This window comes from Mytilus galloprovincialis, chromosome 11, assembly GCF_965363235.1.
Source record: "Mytilus galloprovincialis chromosome 11, xbMytGall1.hap1.1, whole genome shotgun sequence".
NCBI lineage: Eukaryota > Metazoa > Mollusca > Bivalvia > Mytilida > Mytilidae > Mytilus > Mytilus galloprovincialis.
Window position 1 is genome coordinate 80,172,372 of NC_134848.1, and position 9,653 is coordinate 80,182,024.

Below are 9,653 nucleotides of genomic sequence, written 5' to 3' on the forward strand. Positions count from 1 at the left end.
CATCCATTTAAGGTTCTGTAATATTTATAATATATCTTTCATCTAACACATACTTAAAAAAAACATTGCCGCAAACTGAATGTAGGTCATCTGTACAAATTTGTTTTTATGCAAGAATATAAAGAACAAACTATAATGTGACGAACAATTCTTAAGATTTGTCAATTTCATCTCTTGAATACTATAAGAAATGGAAAGAAGAGCATTTGAACAGCCAATCTCAAACGAACAAAAAATACAACACCCCGAAAGCTACAATGTATTGCTGTCATAATTGTGAATCTTACAAAAGTGTCCATTTGGTAAAGGAAACTTGCTAAGTGTTTATATTTATAGAATTGATTAAAGTTTGTTATTTTATAAACAGATGTAAAAGAAGGGAAAAAAAACAAGACTGCACGAAACCTCATGCAAAAAACATGCATTTATAAAAGTTATACTAGTAAGAAACAAAAGTTTTACCGATGTTCAAATCTTTGTAATCTTTAGAATAGAAATATTAAATGTATTCAGATACTATGGTTATAGCTACAACCAATCATTTCATTTGTATAAACACAGGAAATGAAAAGCAGATTATGAATCAAATTTGGTGCAATCCTGATATACCGTATGTTAACGGTGTGGTGTATTTTGTACACTGAAAACGTAAAGCGGAAATTTAGTAAGCAGCAAGACATATGTCAACGTTTTGTTTTTTTTTTTGCGTTTCACCTAAGAATAAACTGGCAGTCAGGTTTCTTGTTTGATTCTGTTCTGATTTTGCTTAGTTATGTTAATATTTGGCATTTGGTTAGCATTTATATTTTTTTGAGTAGTATTGGTTTTGCTCATTGTTTAAAAACTTACATTTTCCTATATTTAATTACATTCAATATGTACCGCGTTTCTTGTGAGTTCCAATGGATTATTCGTAAACTTGTACTTGTAATAATACAAAAAAAAACAATAAGCAGGTACTCACAAGTATTGAAGAACGGGAAGGTTCATAAACGAGAAAGGTTCTATTGTAAATATTTCAGTGTCATGCAGAAATCTTAAAAGAGAAGATTACATATATGTATATCCTTTAACTAACATTACAGTTTAACACACCTAATTGCAGCCTTTGACGAATACTATGTCACCCAAAAAATAAAATTAACGATGTTAAAGATTTATATAAATATAGATAAATATGTAAGTAGACATGTATCAAATCATACAACTACATTTTTGTAAAGTAAAGTAACTTAACGAATTCATCAACAGACAGCTACATGTATATCTACATTTATGTCAAACGGTAAAAAGACATGATTGTTCATAAATTTGAATAGATATTACACCATGTTTTACAATGTTGTCTCCTAATGACGATAAACATAAAAATATAACGTAAGCTGTAGCTATTCTGTATTCAGATGTTTAGTTGTAGTTGTTTTCGGATAACGTCCTTACAATCGTACGTTTAACTGATCACGCTGTACATAATTTGTGTAGCAATCTGTAAAGTGTGGTGTACAAAGTTTTACCATTCAAACAGAATGCATTGATCTTTTTTCAATATTTACAATATGCTAATAAGTACTCATGATATTGAAAGTCTTTGTTTGATTTTCATACTTATATGCTCTTAAACATTGATAATGTACTGGAAATAATCGTGGATTGTATATAATGTTGAAACTTTTTTTATGTATTTTGATGCTTAATATGTTACGGGATATGTGTGAATCTTCAGCGGTCTCAATGTGTCATAAATAGTAATAGATTATGAACCATACACTTGTAATTCAGTACGCTGCAAAAACATGATTCAGCTACAATATAGGATCTTATAACTGCTATTTGTTTTAATTGATTAAGATTAATGACCTTCAGTTTGATTTTTCTTGAACAGTTCCATGCTTTTATATTATTTTCTTTAAAACATGATTCTTTATTGTTTTTATCAGTCAGATATCAATGTTTTCTAAAAGACCGTTCTAATTGCTTCACTGTTTATTGGAACTTAGTAACATACCTCACTTTTTTTTTCTTCGCCTTTCTTTATGCATCCTTTATTTTATCAATAATAGTATGCATCCAAGTTGGATTATCTTTAATTGTTTTGAATGTAATCATTACACATATGTCTTGTATAGTGAAGATGACATATAATGTAAAAAGCAATGGAAATTAATTTGCATATTCTAATATAGCTTATCCGAATGACTAGACGTTTTAAATTATCTTTAAAAAACAAGAAATCTCAAAAGAGAGAGATAATGGAATCTTCGAGAAAGAATGAAAACGTCGATAAGACATTCTAGCATTGAGTAATCCTTTGTCAAAAACCTTTAGTATTAGAAGACAACGAATGGTAAAATGTATACCTTAACCTTGATTAAAAGGTTTAAGACAATCTATCATGAATAACTTTGAGGAATTTGAGCGTAAACTTTGCTATCACTATCTAATCCACGACAGCAAAAATGATTCATATATAGAAGTTACCAAGGAGAGACAAAATTGCTAGTAACCTGATGCAATAATTGATTAATATACATTATTATAGACGGCCTCCCACTTGTAGGACCATTATTTTTATTTCCTCTATATTGACAAAATTGTGTGTACAACAGCAACAGATATACAAAGGCAAGTACAAATAATTTTGATTCAAGAAATTGCATGACAAGCTGTAAAAAAAAAGAGATTAAATTACTGTGTTCTTATATTATGGTCTTTACGAAAATATTATCGGGTTACTGTCAGATAAAAAAAAAATCAAATGTTATTACAGAAACACCAACCAATTAGTTGATGGTAACTTCTGTAACTAGCAGTATGCTAATTATGGTATCAATCGAGTACAGTTATAGAAGTACTGACTAATGAGCTGATGGTAACATCCAGAATTTACAGTTGCCCCGTATTGGTATAAATTCAGAGCCAGTATAGACTCACCGACTACTTAGCTGACGACATATTCGTGAACTTATAGTACACCAGTTTAGATACCACCCTAGTGTAAATAAATATGCACCGAAAAATTAGCAGATGATACATTCGGATAACAACAATTAACATCAGTTGTATAAATTTAGTGTCAGAACAGACTCACAAACCAAAGATCAAGGGACACACTCGAGGACTAGCAATACACCAATATTTGCATTGACCCAGTGCAATCACAGATATATCATATTATTACATGAAGATACTATCAGGGACTTACAGCACACCAGTAATGGCATTAATCAGATTGGCTTAGTGTTAGTAAACTGATATTGAATGAAATGTGTTCATTTGAATGTCTTTAATGAATTTGCATCCAATAGGAAAGCTCAAAACAAAGGTACGTTTGTAAGGTATGCATAAGCATTTTGGAACAATGCCGGTTATATAACCAAAAGGACATATCATATTGATCAAATCATGAAACCTATTTATATATATATATATATATATATATATCAGTTAGCTATAAGGAGAATACAAGTTAATAAAAACGAAACAGAATAATACACATCATGACTTATATAACAGACAACTTTGCCATATTTATAAACGTATTCCTCTCTATTGACTGTATCTTTCAAACATATACAGTAGTCACTGCTCGTCAATGTATTCACTTGTTTCTGTTTTAATTTCCCATTTGTTCAGATAAAAATATCCCCATTTGAATCGATTGAATTACAAACACGAATCTACATGTAAATGCTACCTGGTAAGTGTGAATGTTAAATTATGAGAACATTGATATCATATGCTAATAACATTGCTTTCTGACAAACAGAGTTATCTGAATCAAATTATGAAAGATCCGAACAGGACGTTTTCCCATTTTTCGAATTCCTTTGAATACAGCTATGGTAAAAATCAAAAATTATTTTGTCACCAATTTCATATGTTTTCTAAAATTTCTTTGTTGACATTTTTAATTTGTCTTTTGAAATAAAATGTTGTTTAATATCTTTGCACTATATTATACGGAATTAGGAACACAAACCGGAATCCAATTTATTAGAGTAGAACTTAAGGTGATCATCGTTTCCAAATCTTCTATTTCTTACAAATGCTTTAGCTTAACCCGTTCCTGACCCAATAACTGCTGTTTTACGTTTTGGCAATACATAAAGGGATTTTGAGGAAGATAATTTAATATGTTGTCTTTTTAATTCTTTAATAGTTCGAATTTCACATCTTAGAATGGTTCAATATATATTTAGACGAGGTAACAACTGTTAAATTTAATTTAGAATCGTTTCACATTGTTTCTGCAATTGTTTAAAGTGTATATTCAATCATAGCTTTTAAATCTTTCATATAACCAAGCTCAAGATTGAGACAGTTATTAGCAACTGAGCAAACAAAATTCAATCCTAGTATTTGTACGTTTTTTTTTAGTTAAAACATATTTTATTGTACAACACAAATGGATTTGTCACGTTATAGATCAATAATGCTTAAGTTATGAACGTAAAACAATGTCGTTTACACTACAAAAGTCAAAAAGTCTGAAAAGACCAGTTTTTGTCTAAATTAGCATGAATTTTTACTCGACATTCTTAATTTGCCTGAATAATTTTTAAAAATTCTTGACATAGTATGAATTTGTCTAATAAGGTTCTTGATTTTTCTTGACACGTGTCTTGACAGTATGGACATTGTCTTAAAATTTCTCGACACTTCCTGTATCATCTGATTATCATCTAATCGTCTGGATTAGTCTCGACCAATTCTTGTCTGTCTTAAATTTGTCTCGATATGTCTTGACATATTCTTGACATTCCTAATAATGTCTGAATATGTCTTGACATATTCTTGACATTCTAAATAATGTCTGAATATGTCTTGACACATTCTTGACAGTCTTAAATATGTCTTGACACTATCTCAACAGTATAAATTTCGCCTGAAATGTGAACAGACTTATTATTCTTGGAGTAGATGATAATTTATTTTTAATCTTTGGGAATTATTCAATTTGTTTTTATGTTAAAATAATTAACTTCATAATTTTGATGAAGAAAATTCATTTTAATTCAATTTTTTATTATCAAAATCATGATTTTCATTTTCATCTATCAACAAACTTTTTAAATTGTATTGGCATGGTCAGACAACTGTTAAGTCATATGGCTGAATACAGGTAAATCAGTAATATCTATTTGACAGTTGCGTGTACTCTGGGAAGTGGAATACCTTAATTTTATGGGGAACATCCTGTCCATGTGTATTCCAACAGCTGACATTACACAAATTGTTCTTTTATTAAATGAATGATTTGTATATCATCATGATTTGCTATTTATATAAACCACATTTTGGTACAATAATTATTTACCATATAAACATTGAGTATCATGACTGTTAACAACTGAAAGTGAAAGGTGTAATGGGCTTTTGGATTTTTTTCAAAGGTTCAATTTATTACGCGAGGTTGAAAATCGATCAATTTTATAAATTATCCGAAATAAACTTTGTTTATATGACTTAAAAAAGAACGGTTTTGATATTTGTTTTCTCTTGCATCATTGTCATTCAATATCTAAGAATAACAATATAAGTATACCTAAGAACGTGCATATGTATCGTCTTTAAGTAAAAAAAAAATAACCCGAACTAAAACAAATTAACTAACAATTGAAAAGAACACAAAAACCAAGATATATAATTTAACTATATACTTCATAATCTACGAAAGCCAATTATCATTGATACAGAAAATCTGTATGTTGAAATATATTGACAATACAGCGCTTTAAGAGAATAATTTAAAGGATGATTCATGTCAGCAACCGTGGTTATGTGTTAGCATGCATAGATGGAAACACATTCAAAAGACAATAAAGATATGATAAATTGCAGAGTATAATTTCAAGACATATAATTAGTAAACAGAAATGAATGTGTGTGGTCGCATGGAAAACTATAGTTGCGATCTATGAAGGAGCTTTATTTTTACTATTATATGTTTTTTTTAAGTCAAGCCAATTATCATTGATACAGAAAATCTGTATGTTGAAATATATTGACAATACAGCGCTTTAAGAGAATAATTTAAAGGATGATTCATGTCAGCAACCGTGGTTATGTGTTAGCATGCATAGATGGAAACACAATCAAAAGACAATAAAGATATGATAAATTGCATAGTATAATTTTAAGACGTATAATTAGTAAACAGAAATGAATGTGTGTGGTCGCATGGAAAACTATAGTTGCGATCTATGAAGGAGCTTTATTTTTACTATTATATGTTTTTTTTAAGTCTTTGTTTTTGTTGTAATCACTCTCGATTCATGCTATATGTCCTTCATTAAATTGTGTTTTGTTTTTTGAACGTATACAGTTATTCATTCATTACAGAACTGATAAACAACATACACACTTACATTCTATACAGTTGTTCACATTTTACAAACGTGTTTATCGGAATTCCTGTGGTCTGATTTAATTTGATGTCTCTTAGATAAAAAAAAATAAACAAATTAACAAATTTGATTTTTGCCATAGCTAAAAAATAATAATTAGATATCCATATATAATGAATGGTCAATAGAGAACGCCTAGAAGATTATATCAATCTTCCTATGATGCTACCTGTGTTCCGTTCATTGCCTTTTTCACATATCTGTTATATTCCAAATTGAACTTTTCAATCGTTTATGACTTAATACTGATATTTGTCTGTTATGTACGTAAGAACAACATATATGTAAAAAAAAAAGATGTGGTATGATTGCCAATGAGACAACTATCTACAAAAGACCAAAATGACACAGACATTAACAATTATAGGCCACCGTACGGCCTTCAACAATGAGCAAAGCCCATACCGCATAGTCAGCTATAAAAGGCCCCGATAAGACAATGTAAAACAATTCAAACGAGAAAACTAACGGCCTTATTTATGTAAAAAAAATGAACGAAAAACAAATATGTAACACATAAACAAACGATAACCACTGAATTACAGGCTAATTATGGTTACTTTTTGAAATATGGTTTGTGGACGTACGTTGCCAGTAGCGTCTACAATTGGTCAAATTAGTTTAAAATGAGTATTTTCTAAATTGCAGGTTTTTTTTCTAATAAAGAACGTATAAGTATATGAAGAGATGGTCAGCAGCTTGAATCGCAACTGCATTGTATTTTATTGGGTTCGTAGTTTACTAGCCTTGCCAATTTGATGTTTATATCTTAAGAATCATCCTTTGTTGCGGAATAACTTATCTTCTCTTGAAAAGTTTTCTGTGGTATTTTCTGTGTGTGGACAAATTTTGTTTCTGAAGTAACTATAACATATGTTGAAGTTAAACATATTTCCCAAGTTTTGTAGCTTAAACGCATGAACGTGACCAGATATTGGTTTTCGATAATTGAATGTGTCTTTTACACAAAGAAACTTAAAAACACAACACAAAAATATATGGAGACACCAAAGCAACTGATCAGAGACCGAACTACAAATGTATTAATTGATCATTAAATATGCTCAAGCTTTAACCAGAAAGGTGTGAAGGTAAAATTACTTGAAACCAATAACACAATATTAGTTTTTGATTTAAAAATAAACAAATGGCATTTTGGAACTTCATTGTATCGATTTCAGTTTTAAACGTACAATTTTAAAAACTGTAAACCCTGAAATATTCAATATCATAGATATACGATACATGGATAATGTGTTGTGCATGTATTGTAACGACGGTATATTTTACATAAGGCTAAACACACAGATTTTACATACAGACTTTGCAACAGTGGCATCTTCTTACAAAACTGAACATCAATTGTTGTTATGCTGTTGTTCTGGAGATACCTTCATAAAGAGAACCAACAATCAGCAATACAACACAATCAATTTTTGTGTGTGTGGTAAATACAGCGCAATGCCAATATGTAAGTTAATCTAAATTTTCAATACGTTCACAGAATGACAAATCTAGATTTGTATTTCACGAGAAAAACGTGATAACTGAATAGCTGTGTCACACATCATGCACACGACCTCAAATGATTTTTTTTAAACTATCATTTTATCGTTGAGGCGTCATATAACAATGACGAACAACAATTCTATTTAAGGTATATAATTACAAGTCTTTACAATGAAATGACAGTTTTAGAATCGCATTTAAAATTTATACACATTTCATATTTCCAAATATTTACCTTCATTTCACTTCTTGCTTTATACAAGTATGTTTATTTCTATGTTTACAATGTATATGTGTTGGCTGCATCGGCAAGTGGATTTATCTTACGATTGTTTACAAACTATTCAACTAATTTTGCATAGATATGGGCAGTTATGATCTTTCGATATTGTATTTCGTTTGTAAAGGAGTAGGCTCGTAAGGGCCCATTTTGGCCTCAAATTTCAGGTCCGTCTAAAAAAAGATTTTGTACACTTTTTAAAATTGTCTACTTCAGTCGATTTAATTAGATTGTGTGAAATATTGGAACTGATTTAGTCGTTTCAGACACTCGTATTCAAGCTTAAATATGAAAATTATATCAACTAGGCCATAATATGTCACTTTTCAGAGAGTTTTTATCAAAAATGAAAGTGGCCGCATCCGTGTATAGTCTCAACCTTTATATATGTAATGTATAATCATCAAATACAACTTACATTTGCATATAAAGAATGAACACAAATGCGGCCACTTCCATTGAAGACGAAAACCGTGAAGTTTTCAGTAATTTAGCATGACTTAATGATGCTACATGTAGTAATCGATATATGTGTATTATATATTGTCAAAAAACTGCACATATGTATGCAGCAGAAGCCTTCTACTTTCAAATGAATAGCTAAAACTTAACGTTAGAACAATTTTGTAAAACTGATATATTTTAGGCCAAAAAAGGGTATTACTCCTTTCTGTTGTTAATTTATATATTGATATATTTATTATATGTAACAAAAGAAACCAACATTGAAAAAATAAGGCAATTTGCTACATATAATGATTTTCGTATTCAAGCTTTTTTAATGAAGGACCATTTGATAAAAATCAGAAAGAATGAACTTTTAAAATGTTTGGAAAATAGCTACGCTTTTTTTTTGGTTATCGATTCAAGATATTTTTTGATTTTAGTAAACTTGTAATTTTAACCTTACACAACCTAATGCATAAGGTGATTAATACAACACACTTAGTGAATTTGAAGCGTCATATTCGGTTATCCCGATTAAAGGTTATGTTAAGTGCTTCAATACGAAAAAAAAGGTAAACGAAGGAAGTAAACAATTAAATCTTAAAGTCCGAGTATTGTTTTTTTTTTCAAACGGCAAATGTTTTTTGAAACATTTCACACACAGTTTTACATAAACGTCTTTCAACAAATTGTACAAAAGATAATTGTATTATTTCATTTACACCACATTAATTATCCTTATTTTGGAATGACACTTTTTAAAGTTTTTAGATGCTGATCAACACTATCATTTTTCAAAAACGCTGCAATAAGAGCGCTTTCCTAGGTAAACGATACAGATCTTAACTATATCGTTAATAACACCAAATAGAAATTCCGATTAAAAACAATTAAAAACTAAATCCATTGGAATTCAAAGTATTTTCAAAGCAATTTTAGAAAAACTATGAACACAGTTATGCTAAAAGTATGCAAGTGCTTGTTACGGATGATCTTTTTTTTATAATGCT